The following is a 14,715-nucleotide window of genomic DNA, read 5'->3' as shown; positions in this document are numbered from 1 at the left end:
TAAATCGATGCTGTGTTTGTGTGCCAATTTCTAGTTTGAGTGTGTTCGTGATTTTCTCTGTCATGCTGTATATTTTGTTTGTTCATGCCAGGGGATGTTTGCATCCCATAAAGCCTTTGTTTCTATGTTCGCCTTTATGTAAGCATTCTTTTTCTTCCATCGTCTGCGCTCCTGCTGTGAATTGTTCAGCGAGGGGCTCAGCAACAGTGACACTGATGAGCACAGCATCAGCCTCCAGCAGTGTGTGTGTGTGTAGTTGGGGTTTTGTGTGTGGTTGTCCGTGCATGTGCCTCATAGTGAGTTTTTCTATTTGTGTCACGCCCCTCTTGACAGTGCGATGGCATTGATGAATGCAATTGCAGCTGGGCCGAGCTGAATGTTGCTTGTGATTGTGTATCTTTTCTGCCTCTTTTGTTCTTTTGGTCTCACCCAAAGTCAAACAGCAGAAAGACGTTTTTCCAATTTCTTGACACACTTTAGTTTCTGATAGAGAGAGGGGAAATGGTGTTGATTAGTTGGATGGCTGCACAGCAGTCAAACTGGGTGTGGAGCACAGGCTGCAGTGGGGAGCTAGTTGATGGGTGACTGTGCAGAAATCGCAGCAGAGTGGATTAAATGTGAATTGAAATTTAACCTAATACTCTTTTAATGTTCTTAGATTTTAGACATTAGAAGGTCATTTAAATGAAAATAGCTAGCCAGAGAATCTCATTTATCATGTGTACAAGTTTATGGAAAGCATTATACTGTAATTCCCCATTGCATTATGGTAAAACACTGGCAGCTAGATTTTCTGGTGTTAAACTGTTATTTTACTGTGCACCTATCTTAATCCAATACAGTACTTTTCTATTATCTTGGTTTTATACTGTTATTTACTGTTCTTGCTGTAATGTGAAAAAATAACAACAACAACAAAAAAATTATTGATGTACTAAAGTAATCTGGAACTATGCAAACACGGTGCCTCGGATTTGTCCGAGTACCTTGAACTTGTGGGTGTTTTAGCCTAAATATTATATCAAGATAGTTCATGAAAATGTGCATTTTATTGATGCTTGCACCAGCATTTAAGAGTATCAGTAAATTAAGAGTATTTTCCATCCTTCTTTTCCAGTCAGTTTCTGTCATTGATGATGCATCACATAATTTGAAGTGTGAATCTATTGAAACAAGATGCTAGCACGTGCAGCAGCAGCATTATTGTGCAATAGTAATGACACGGCATTGTATTTAGTAGCTCCCATTTTAGGTATTAAATTTTAATGGCAGTGTGACGCAGCTCTTGCTCTCAGACATGCCCGGGCTTGTCTTGTTGTTGGAAGGGGAGTTAAATATGTGGCATTGCTGTAGCAATGATATCTAGATATTTTTAGTTCATGTTAAAAATTAAGGCCGGTATTATCACGACAATGAGCTTTTGGCTCCCTTGCTCTTTAACACTTAACCTTATGGGAGTGCTCCTGCATTCAACATGTGAACATTTGTACACCTGAGCCTGACATGATTAATTGGACTCTTTCTTGGTAACTCTTAACACAGTTCTTAGAAATCACGTCACACATCCAGAACAGTCACAGTTTAAATGCAGCATTAAGATTGGAACTGAACCATTGTGATACTACTTTATATTTTTAGCTCATCATCTCCATCATCTGTCCATCAACAGTTGACAAGAAGTACTAATTACAAACTTGCACAGATTGTGTCAGGGTCCCACTTAAACCAGGACATTCTGCTTCTGTGTGTGACTTAAGTCATTCAAATATGATGCAATGTGATTTTTCCCACATGAATTAGGAGCTGAAAGAATTGAGCTGTGTTAACTGGGAATGGTAATGCCTAGAATTCCTTTATTTTATTTTTTACAGCAAGTTGTTAGAGTGTATAGTCTACAGCAAACTCTTGGTTTGAGTGGTTTTATTTCCAATACTTAAGAGCTCAATAAGATGCCCTCTTTCAAAAGAAAAAAATAAATAATCAGACTCCTGTTATGTAACTGCAATTATGCCAATATCTGCCTGCTTAGTTGTTTTTGTTTGATAATTGATTTTGATCATGACTTTGGCTGTGTTTCACTCCAGCTTCATTTTTGCACATATAATAATTGCTTTGATGGAAACAAGCACATAGTAATTGGAATTCAGATTATACTCATCCATCTGAGCTATTTGAAGATGATCTTAATCATTTTTTTTTCGCTGCTCATGGCCTACTTTGTAAAGACTAAAGGCTGCCACTTTCTTTTTTTGGTTCTTATCATCTCATGACTGATATAAGTCAGCATCTAATTGTCTGTTTCAAAAATTGTCTTCACTTTTATCAGGATGCTGTGGGGTTAAAGTCTGAGCACCAGGTTTTGCTCACAAAAAGCGACAGGCAGATGTGGAAATAAAATCATGAATGAACGGATGAATGAAAAATGAAGTGTTGTGCAAGTAAAATGTAAAACAGAATTTGTCTTGACACTTAAACAGGCACGAGGGCTTTTAGGTTGCCTAGGCAACTGGTTGCCTGTGCGATGGATGGGCAAGTGGGCGTGGAGTCAATAGGGGTTTGTGGGCCGGCGAGAGCGGAGGCAGCCGATTGGCACACAGCACATGCAGCACGGGGGCTTAAAGCAGAGCTCATCATCTGACAGTGGTGTCTACCCGCGTCCATCTGCAGTGAAATGCTGGGAGTCCACACCTTTGCCTTTGTATCCCACAACAGCTGTTTGTGAAAATGGCACAATCATGGGGACTCCCTCCCCTCTTGATTTTTTTTTTTTTTTGATTGCCGCGTTCTCTGGATGCAGCATTAAAAAGTCACGTACTGCGCCTCCTAACATCAGACTTTTTAGTCATGAGCTTAAGCTAGAAAATAGAATAAGAAATGCTTATTTATTTTTTGATTACTGGTCCATATTCCAAACTAATGTCAAGATTATCCTGGCAATATTGAAACCTATTGATCTCCAATGAAGTCCTGTGATCTAAAACCTCTTCAGAGATGACATACAAAAGCATCAGATCATCACCTACTTGCAGCACAGGCAACACATTACACACATTTGGCAAAGCTAATGAGTCTTCTATTGTTTGAAAAGCTATGTAATCAGCTAATATTTGCAGCTCTGGTTTACTGTAAAGTGAGACAATGAAAACAACAAATCCTCACACTGGAGAATAATCAGCCTTGAATTGCCTTGCAGTAGTCTCACCACTTTCAGTGTTGACAACCTAGGCATGCAGCAGTGTTTCCAGCAAAAACCACTGAATAGAAGTTCAAAGCTCCCTATTAAAGGTCAGAGGTCTTGTGGTTTGTACATTACTGTGCGCTCTAACCGCAGCGAGGACTCCACTGACCCCCACTCTGGTGTTTATTTACAGTTGTGTTTCAAAATGATACCCTTAGCTATAAGACAGGTAGTGGTTTAGCATGAAATAAACAGCTATTTTCACGGGTATATTTGTTATTCCAGTGCATGAGTGTTGTTTTTGTTTGCAGTAAGAGCCTAATTAGTATTCCCTCCTGATAGCATCTCGTCTGTATAAATACATTTAGCTTATGGGGATGTCAGCAGCCATTTCTCCTCAATCATACAGCCGCCCAGGTCATTTGCATTAAGTAGCCTCTTTTTAGGAGCTAATTATTCACATGAATTTCTAGCCTCTGCACTGTTTTTTTCCCCTCAGGCTGTCACCTCAGCCATTTTGTTCTTACTTTGAGTGAGAGGCTGATCAACAGTGAGAGATTCCACTGAGGATGCATTGTGCGTGGGCCACTACCCCACTGATGAGCTCCTTATGTAATATCCGTCTTCCAACCTCTCAGTGCACACTGGTGGTGGATTGTCCACAGTCAGCGCGACCTGGCAGATTTCATTCTTGTGTGGACACATTTAACATATCTCACCCATGCATGTGTAATATAGTAGCTGAAATATCTGCACAGGAATCTGGAATTTCTTTTAGGTAGATTCATATGGGTTTACCCTAATACAGACATGCAGTAAAAATTATGCCATGTGTGTCAAAGCTCATCTTTGTTTCTTTCTGTATCTCCTGTCACTCTGGGTTAAAAGGGCCTTTAAATATATATATTTTTTATTATAGTCGGTCTAGTGTATTTGGTTTTTATATAGCAACAGTGGCCCCCTGTGGTGAGGCTCTGTCACCACATACACAACAACTGAGGCAGGTTTTGACCTTTGGTGTGAAAGCTCTCTTTTCACATTTCATCTCACAGAGAAATAAAAGACAAAGTGAAGCTAGACTGCAGCAGAATCACTGCAACAAGCAGTATTACCCACCAGCACCGGGGTGGGGGGTTTGCAGAAAATGAGGGCGTCTGTTGTGTTGTGCCCCGCACTGCGTGGGCAGAGCTTATGCTGGGATTGACATCAATCTCTTTCGTTTATTGTGTCAAGGCTGCGCTCAGTCGTTGGCTAAAGTCAGATTAGCCATTTATTTACTCTGCAGCTGTCCCTTCTCCAGAGGCAGTGCAAAGGCATTATTGTGTTTGGGTTATTATCTCTGGATCTAGCAGCCGATAGAGTACACTCCTCAAAAAAAAAAAAAAGAGCCTGTTACAATAATTCCCTTTATCACTCGTCTGGCTAAATTGCCTTTTTTACCACATAGGTTTGGTTGGTTGAATGAATGGGAACATCCTTTTCCAACCTTTTAATATTCTGGAATCCGGAATTTTCTGGATCCGGAAGTTTTTCAGCCATTTTCTCTGGTAATTCAGCATTTATGACAGGAGCTTTAAATGACTGTGCTGACTTTGCCTCAAGCCGCCCTGCATTTTGATGGCTGAGATGCTCATTGAGAAGTCAGAAGGCATATAGGCACAGACAGAGTGAAGAAATCAATTAAAACATCATTACATCTTCACAGCATTCACGGCATTGCACCGCTGATGGTCTTCACAGCAGCTCTGAATCATGTGACCGTCTCCTCTGATGATAAGGCATAAAATAAGTCAGAGTATCCGAGTCCTAACATGTATAAAGGCGCCTGACATGCAAGTAAAGTGAGGTTCATGAATACTTTGATAGATGGATAAGCCGTAGATGTGTTCTAGCATGAGTCATTGCCGGACCATTAGGAGATATGGACACACCGATAGGATTACAGTGCACTGAGCAGCTGTTTATATGTAAAGAGGATAATTAGCAGCGCTTCTCCCACATATTTTTATTAATAGAATAGACTTCGGAATAGTCAAGAGAGTTTATTTGCGGTCAGTGCCCCACAGGATGCCGGCAAGTACGGCCTCTGTGCAAGTAATGCATTCTCTGTGGTGTTTGTTTCATGCCGAATGTGCGTGTGTCATGACTTTTTCAGTGTGTGCTTTGAAAGCAAAGTCTACTTAGCACAGAGAAAGTGAAAGCCAGCACAAATGAGACTGAATCCCGAGAGCAGCTGCTTATCTGTCAAGTATTTCATGTGCAAACATGTATTTACCTCCTTAGACAGTTTACACAGGATGATGATGATTTGCCATTCGAGCGCCATAGAGATCGACGCCATATACAGCTTCTTGGTTCATGTAAATGTTTTCTGTGCTGCTGATTCCCTCACACAAACACACACACACATATACGCACCATTCTGATTTTCATTTACGTTAATTGCACTGTGTATCTTTGTTTTTTATAATTTCCACGCCGGACACCAAAATAATTCTTTGAATAGATGGAATTTAATTTGCGACTGCAGTGGACTGTGTCAGGGTGATTCATGAGAAAACTCATATCGGCCGCTTTGAACCCACAAGATCATCACTTCTTGAATTTATGCATAACAATAAAATCAATTTTAAATCTCTCTGATCACCCCGTGCCTTGGTGTAGCACATAAAAATGACCATCACTAAAATAATCATTCATTTTGACAGCAGCAGCGCGGAGATAATCACCCGATGGCAGTGCAAGATGAAAGCAGTGATGTCACCTGCATGCATGCATGTAGATGTTCACTGGGAGGTTGGATAATGATGAAATACGCTGAGGGCCGCGTGGTTCCTACCGATCATCAATGAAATGCACATCAGTTAATGGAAACCATCGTTCTTCTCATTCACTTGCCACAACTGATATGAAAACGCACACTTTGAGCTTGTTTTCTATTAGAGCGTCAGCAGTTTTATTGGCTTTCAGGTGCTTTAATCATCTGTTTGATGGTGCTCTTTGCATTAGGTAGTGTGCGTCAGCGTGCCTGACTACATACCAACACGAAGGAAGAACATCAAAGGATGTGGACTTGTTTGTTACACACTCCTTGGGAAAACCAGTTTTTTGTGTTGTAGCTTATAATAATTTCAGTGGAGCTCATTTAATTTTGAGTATGTTTTCTTTCCTGTTGCATCATTTCCTCAAATGTCCTAAATTCCAAGACTGCATGCTTTTTAGTTTGCTTATGTCTTCGACAGGAATTTGCCTGAAAGAAACAAAGAAACAGACTTTTTGCACTCAATTTATCCACAGTGGGTCACAGAATCTGTTACTGACTCAAACAATCAAGGCTTTCTATTTGAAAACTTGTACAAGCATATATCTTATACAAGAATCGTGGCCTAAAATTAAGTTTTTAACTTAATTTTAGGCCACAATTTTAGGCTCAGATGTGATTGGCAGCATGGGGACAAACAGTTGTTGAGCTGGTCACAACTGCTGCACAGCAGTTGGTCACAAGGTTTTGCAATTAGCCATAGCTTCTTTTTAAGTGGCCACAAGCCAAAGGGACAGGAAGTCCGTGACAACCCCCCCAAAAAAGCATAGCATATGACTGAAGTAATGGTTAGCATTTAACAGTAAACCACACTGTTTTCGATATCTGTCACAATACACACATCTACTCAGTAGTTCGCTGCCTTCTCTCCTTTTCTATTGTTATTCCTGACCAGCTTCACCGGCTCTCTGAACGTTACCAGCCCTGTGTCTTTACAACAAAACTGTAGATGAGGCAAAAGCGAGCGATATGCCAGCCATCCTGCAGCTGTCACTCTGAAGAGGCGCAAAACCTGACACTGCGGCTGTGCTCATCTCATTGGCATGCAGCAGCAGTGACCAGGCAGACTCAGTACAGACAAAAGGGCCTATCAGAGAAAAGCGACAGCAGGCTTCACGCGCCTTTACCTTTTGATCCCCAAGCACTGACCTTGACTCCCAATTGTTTAAACTGCCTTTGTTGCTGCAGAGGTAAGACAGGAGGGGAATGAGGCTTGGGATCTCTGTTATTTTTTTGCACCATGTGGTAGCTTTCCATCATCGGCCCTGAAACAGTGGTGTGCTATGGCACCTTTCAGCAGGTTTCTCTCATACCTGATTCTTCCTGCTGGGAGCCCAGAAATAGTGCACTGCAGCAGTGTGCTTCTCTTAGGGGTGGGCCGCCATGTGACCTCAGAAACTACCTATGGAGATGCCTGTGTAAAAATAGCAGAGCCGTCATCATCTGCTAGTACTGGAGATCAGGCTGTGTGTGTGTGGGGTGGTGTGGGGGGGCTTCCCCTGAATTTCATTAATCTCAGAGTGTCTGCAGTTATTTATCACGCAGGATTGCATAACAGAGAATCGCATTAAAGAGCTGCATCTTCCCAGAAGTGCGGATGAGGCTGATGCATCTTGGAGGGTTTGAGGTAGCAGGTATTTGTAATGGTCCAGTTAAAGAACAGGTCTCCCTTCTGCTAGGGACTCTGCTGATGCAGTGTTCAGCAAGCACAAGAGGGGGATGGAGAATTGTGGGCGGATAGGACTGAGTTAAGGATGAAGAGATGCAGAAGGAGAGAGGAGGAGGAGGAGGAGGAGGAGAAGAACCAGAAGGAGATCACATTCTTGTGTCATTTCTGCTGCTGAGGATTGTGTTCCTGTAGCCTAAACCTAAAATTCACAGCTCATTAGCCTGCTTATTTCACTTTGGAGTACACAAAGGAAGATGTGGCGTGCGTGTGGAGTGTGTATGTGTGGCAGCGTGTTTATCATATCGAAACACATTAAACCTTAGTGGCAAGGAAAAAAAAATCAATTGCTGAAAAGTTAGCATGGATTGGAGGTGTAGGAGGTTATGACACTTCAAATCTCAATGAGGCCATAGTGTTGAATAATAATGCACACTGTACATGCTCTGCATACAAGGTGCTTTTTGTTAAATGGATTCAAGAGGCCTCTGGAAAATGAAATGTTTAAAACGGGGTAGATCGGCATCTCAAGTGCAACATTGTTCACTCTTGCTCATTAAATGGCCATTTATTGCAATTTAGATGCAATTTTCTTGGCTTTTAATAATTTGTTACAGGTGAGAGGGCGCTAGAATTTTCAGCAAATGGCTCAGTTACTGATATTAGGGCAGGCTACGCCTAACGTCAGTAGCAGTCTGGCTCGGCGAAGAACACGAGGTTGACGAGAGATGATGACTGCATCATTCCCATGGATGTTTGCTTCAAGGTCTCAACTGTACTTCTGTGGCAGCTGTCTGCCTGGACACTCTCCACGGAGCTGCAGAAGTTATTAAATTAATCTCTTTGGTACAGCAGCTACAGTATGTTCCTCCATTAAACTGACTAGATTGTGACACATCCAGAAGAGAGAAGTCCCCCATGTCTAATAAAGACCACTTGTCAGCATTTAAAAGAATCCAATCTGTGGTTTGGATGTAAGCCCGAAGAAGTGTGATCAGTTAATATAAATTCCAAGTACATTTTATATTTTGCCCGCAGGTCTGTTCACATGATATCTCACAAGCCTTTTGCCCCTCTTAAAAAAAAAAAAATCAAAAAAAAAATCAAAGTAATAAAAAAACTGATCAGTGCTGCTTCTGTGCACTTTCTGTTTTGCTGATTTGACTGTGATTTTTAAAAGGTCTCTCGTTCGAGCTTTTACGTGTCAATACCCGACAAAGGCGCTGCGGTAAAATATCAGATGGAGGCACAGAAGCTTCGCATCGAGCTCTCTGCGGTCATGAGAATCGTCAGAAGTTGACAAACGGGGGGGGAAGTGCTGAGCTTACGTGTGTGCGACATATTACCGTTGTTTCTGTGATTAAGCAAAGCCGTTGTGCGTGTCCTAGCTAGTCCATTACTCTCCTGCCATTTTCAGATTTGGCTTACATTGTAACAAAAGCCCTCCAGCAGGCCTCGGTTTTTTGGAGAGCCAAATTGCAGGAAACACTGTTTGGGGACCATTACTCAGTGTCTCGATGTCAAGTCTAATCAGGTCAGGTTTTGTGATTCATTTCGGCCTGCTGCTCGAGCCCACACCATGCTGGACAGAAGCAAATAGCACAGCGAAGTGTTTCCTCCTTCAGTGTATCTGTCGGGGACAGGATTATATGCCATTATGTTAAGGGCACCTAAAAATGTCACAAGGAGATGCACAGCTCCATATTGACTTGCACTAATAGAGCTGTCACGAAACTTCACCAAGTACGATACAGATGTTTTCACTGGTGTCCTCAACTTCTTTGTCATTCAGCCCCTATAGATAGCAGCTGAGCTGGAACTAAGCCTCTGTGTCTGGCTGTCTGGGTGAGGACGCGTTCTCCTCCGGAATACTGAATGTCTGTCATTTCTGATAGAGGTTCAAAACGTTTACTGTACTGACTTTCAGGTTATTCAATTTCATGCTAAAGTGCCACTTTTGATGCCTTGGAGAGACGCCGGGCCTGTGGAAGTTGCAGAATGGGAGTCGTTATCTGTCAGTTTGGTGGTTTTTTTTATATCTAGATATTGTAAGTGAAGGTTTTCTGGAAAACCCACAATCTGCCTTTGACGGATGTTAGTGAGCATGTTACAATGGCGTTCACTAGACTGAGTGCCATTAAACTGGAGCCGCTGGAGTGGGAATTAATTTTCAGTCACCTGTAGAAGTTTGTCTCCCATGGCTTTTCCACAGGCTGAAGATATATCTCATCAGTCACAGATATGCTAGTTAGGCGAACATAACAACAATTAATCCCACACTGAATGCAGAAATCGACGGTGCGTCAGAATTCTGGAGCCGTTATCTGTTGAAAACAAATTGCGTAACTGTATGCTGTAAGCCAGCAGCACCGAATCTATTCACATGCAGCTTTTATTTCGCAAACCTGGGGTTCATGAACTTAATTCAAAACAAATAAATGCCCCTATTAGCTGCTCCACAGGCGTGCATGAGGACAGGTCACTTGTAGGTATGACTGTATCCCTCCTGACTTCTTGGTTGTTGTTGGGTTTTTTTTTTAAAATTAATTATGTTTTTTTAAAGGCGCTGTTGTCAGCTTCATAACGAAGCTCCCAGCTTATTGTTTCAGCATGCATGGGCGGCACAGGAACGGAGACAAAAGGCGTGGGAAATTACATGGGAGCTTGTGCCCGAATGTGTCGCTATTCTTGGCCCTCTTTTTGGAACAGCACAGGAAGAAAAACCTTGAAAAGGAGTGAAAAGACTCGACAGAATCAGACAATATACTGTAGATTCTGTGGTAACGCAGCAGAAAGAAATATGGCCCACTTACGTATTTTGCACAATTACTAGCTTGTGAAGATGGAAAGATAAAGAAAACGGTTATATTGCAATCGGAACTAAAGTAAAAGTCTCCTAATAGTTTCGAGTTGCTTTACTGTGCTTTAGCAAGATGACAGCTGCGATTGGCTGCTCCATTTATTTTTCCAACTGCAGGGTTGCTGCAACAGGATGCCAGTGAGATACAAGAATGAAGCTGAAAGCCAGATGGTGCATGACAAATTACATTTTGCTGCTAGTAGAAAAAGAAAAAAAACTGAGGGAAAAGATGATCCAGTGATGATCCAAATATAGTCCAACTCCAAGTTTAAAAAAAAAAGAGCACACAGCTTGATTAAAATGATTTCTTTCTGTTTAAATTGCTTTTCACAAACCGTGCCCTACCTCTGACCTGTTTTTTTATTAAGCAACAGTTTAGCTCACACAGATGTCAGCGAATTATTGCACATCCTAGCCATCGCTGCTCGCTATTTTGAGTGGATTAATTCACTAAAAGCGAGCATATCTCTTATCAGCTTCGCGAAAAAGATCATTGAGGATCGCCTTTATGTAATAACACTCCAAATAATGCTTATATTGCTGCTGCTTGCACATTTCAATAAAGATTACACAATATGTGCAATAGCACATCAAAGCTATTAGATAAAAGCGAGTTCGAAGGCAAGTTTGAAAAGACGATACCAGAAGTAAGCGGGCGTTTGCAAACTAATGTGGAGAGGAGGAGGACTGGGAGCCACCAGCCCACACAGATCTGCCTGTAAAAAGAAAACCAAAACAACAAAAAAACAACAAAAAATGTGCATCTCTCTACAGCTTCCTCCTACGTCCTCTTAGTGGTCATTTTGTCATCTTCTGCAAACCAGTATGTTGCCTCCGTGTTTCCCTGCCCATGCCCAGTTAGTGAATTCCAGGCTGACCTTTCCTGCACGCACTTTCATTCTCTGCTGCCAAGTGTGCAAACCTCATCTTTTCTGCACAGTGAATTACTCCCCGTGGCATCACATGGCCAGTAGTATGTTAGCTGTCAGGGGCGGCTGTGATGATTACATGACACGAAAGTCAAAAAGTCAAGTCTCCCGCCTATTCATGCCCACATGCACATACAGTAGACTTGCAGATACAAAACATAAACACACAGCAAACAAACACTGATCCCTGGTACTGTTTTATTTTCTGTCAAAGGGAACAAGAAAATTAGCAGTGAGCAGCTTGGATGTCAAACATTTTAATTAGGGCTTATACAGCTTAGGTTACGCAACTAATACACACTCTTGTCACTGTCCCTCTCTCTCTCTCTCCCCCATTCAATCTCGTTGCATTCTCTGTCTCCGTCGTTCTCTCACACACGCGCTATACAAACGCACAAGCGCTCGCTCTCAAAACCTGAATTTTAGAGACAGAAGCGTCTGGAATTTTTTCACAGCCTCCCACAGACGTCCTCGAACCTATCATTTTCTCTGCAGTGGAGCAATGGTGACGTATGCTCGTCGCTAGTGCAGCTGAATTTTAAAAAGCTCTCCACCCACGCTCAATACCACTACTGCAAGCATAATTATCATAAACTTTCCTCGCTGTCTGTAGCCTCTTCTGTGTGTGATTCTTCTGACTTAATTCATTTGCAGATATTAATTCAGCGTCGATGTGGGGAAAAGAGGAGTGGTGAGGCGAAAGTGGTCTGGTGAATTTATGTCTTTTTCAAAATTGGCAGGTCATTGTGTAATTAGCAGCACTGTGTAATCACCTGGGCGAAGCGCTTGTTTGCATGTATGTTTTTTTTCTTGTGCCCGGTGGTACGTGTGTTTTTACGTGCACAGATCGGCTTATATCCCTCTCAAACTGTTTGTTTACATTGTGTCCGTGGCTGATTCTCGCTTGGGAATAAATACTGTTGCACAATATTTTTTTAGGGGAGGAACACGTTGTTTTAGTCCTCAGCTGCTGTATTCACCTGTGTTTTCTGTGTAAGTTTTATTAGATGTTCTGCAGATGTTTGTTGAGGATTTGCAGATCTTATTTGTGGTTTTTGAGGGAAGCCACCGAGTGCTGAATGTGCCACACAGAGACCTGAATACTCAAACTCCAGAATAATTCCCCCATCCCACAGACTCTTAAGGCAATAATTAATTCGAGGGACAGATTTTTTTTCATTTAATTTTTCGGTTTCGCTTACTTGTCCTTGTGCAAGAGTGGCATAATCAGTCAGGAAATACTTGGGTGTTGTGAAACATGAAGATCTGTTGTATTAAACGAATGTGAGAGCATGCACCAAAGCAATCTTAAAAATAACAGTTACATTATAATTACTGGTTTTCATTTTCACTCATGCTTGAATAAATCCCCCCATACCTTCCCCGGATACTGATTCCTGTGATCTCAAGGCTGTATTATCTCCTGATTGCTTTCCAGATTATTTGATTGCTCTGTAAATCTCATATAGTAGTGAGTTTTACATAGCCAGTAATGATTATATATATGAGATGTTATTGATATAGTTCCCATTTTCTCCCCCAGTTGCCCTACTGACTCCTGGTCTGTGTAGAGCAAAATTGGGTCTACAGAGGGGTTTTTTTTAGTGTTAGCACAACTGTTATTATCTCTAGATCTAAATACAGCGTGGAAACAGTAGAAAGAAAGACGTGCAGCTGTGTGAAAACTGACTGCTATGAGTTTGGCATCATTATTTTGCAATATGCAACTGTCTGGAAATCATGCCAGTGATAATTAAAGGAGCTGTTAAGCTTGGAAGGACATAATTCTGAAGGATTGGGCAATTTGGAACCTGTTCTCATTTCTCATCTCCACCTAAAACTCCAGGTTAAAACCAACAAAATTGCTTGTTTTTACTGACACATTCTTGCCAGCTAAAATCTTGTTTTCATGATCACCGAGGTAAAGCCCAGATTTTAAACGCAGACAATTAATGGGTTGGTTTACTTGAGAGTCAGCCAGGGAATTTAAAGACAATTGACTTCAGTCACTATGTACTGCATTTCTGGTTTCTGCTTCTGAAATATTACAGAAGATTCACCTTACAGGCACAGAGTTCAGTTCAGGTTTACATGCTTTGTCTGCCCTGTGTATACGCTTAAGGAGCTACATAGTTTAAAATGCAATCATCCAATTTTATTAGATTAAAGCCGGGATTAAGATTAAAATTGGTGTTATGAACCTTAAGTTTCCCGTGTTTTAATAAATCCTTGTTCAGCCTTATATTTTTTAAAATAAGTGGTCGCTTGGAAACTGTTCCAACCAGTCTTGCCATGTTCAGTCTTTTTTTTCTTTTTTCTGAACCAGAACAACTGGCAGCACGTTATGTTTAAATGCTAAAGCTTCAGCTAAGCTGATTTGAATACAGTTATCACTAAGATCTTGAAGGAAGCCACACGGGTTCCACTTCTGTCAGCACAGAATAGGAAACCGAGGCAACAGTTTACATGGGCTCACCAAAATTGGAAAATGACAGATTACAAATTGGTTGTTTGGCCTGATGGATGTCATTGTGTCATTCAGATGGTAGGGTCAGAATTTGGTATAAACAGCATAAAAGCATGGATCCATCCTGCTTTGTATCAATGGTTCAGGCTGGTGGTGTAATGGTGTGGGGGTATTTTCCTGGTGCACTTTTGGCCCCTTAGTACCAAATGAGCATCTTTTCACCACCACAGTCTACCTGAGTATTGTTGCTGATCATGTCCATCCCTTTATGACCAGAGTGTACTCATTTTCTCATGGCTGCTTCTGGTCAGGATAACACGCAGTGTCACAAAGCTCGAATCATCTCAAACAAGTTTCTTAAACATAACGATGAGTTCGATGTACTCAAATGGCCTCCACAGACATCAGATCTCAAGCCAGTGGAGCATCTTAGGGATGTGCAACTGACAAATCTGAAACAACTGTGGGAAGCTATCATGTTGATATGATCAGAATGTCTGACGAGTGTTTCCAGGATTTATGCCATGAAGAATTAAAGCAGTTCTGAAGGCAAGCGGGAGTCCTCCCTACATGTGAGGTGTACCTAATAAAGTGTCCGATGACGGCGTTATTCTGACGAGTGCTTTGAGAATTTTTTTTTGTATTAACCCAAACTACACCCCAACCTTCTCCCTTTTCCCTATCAAAAGAGCACAGCACTTTTTCTTGCATTTTTCGGAAATCCAGAAGATGCCACCAGGATTCCTTTGTTATTAAACCCTCAGGCAATCTTGCATGAGGTCAATTAGCAATTC

This window comes from Neolamprologus brichardi, chromosome 18 (assembly GCF_056152115.1).
Source record: "Neolamprologus brichardi isolate AB-2024 chromosome 18, ASM5615211v1, whole genome shotgun sequence".
NCBI lineage: Eukaryota > Metazoa > Chordata > Actinopteri > Cichliformes > Cichlidae > Neolamprologus > Neolamprologus brichardi.
This window is presented reverse-complemented; position numbering follows the sequence as displayed.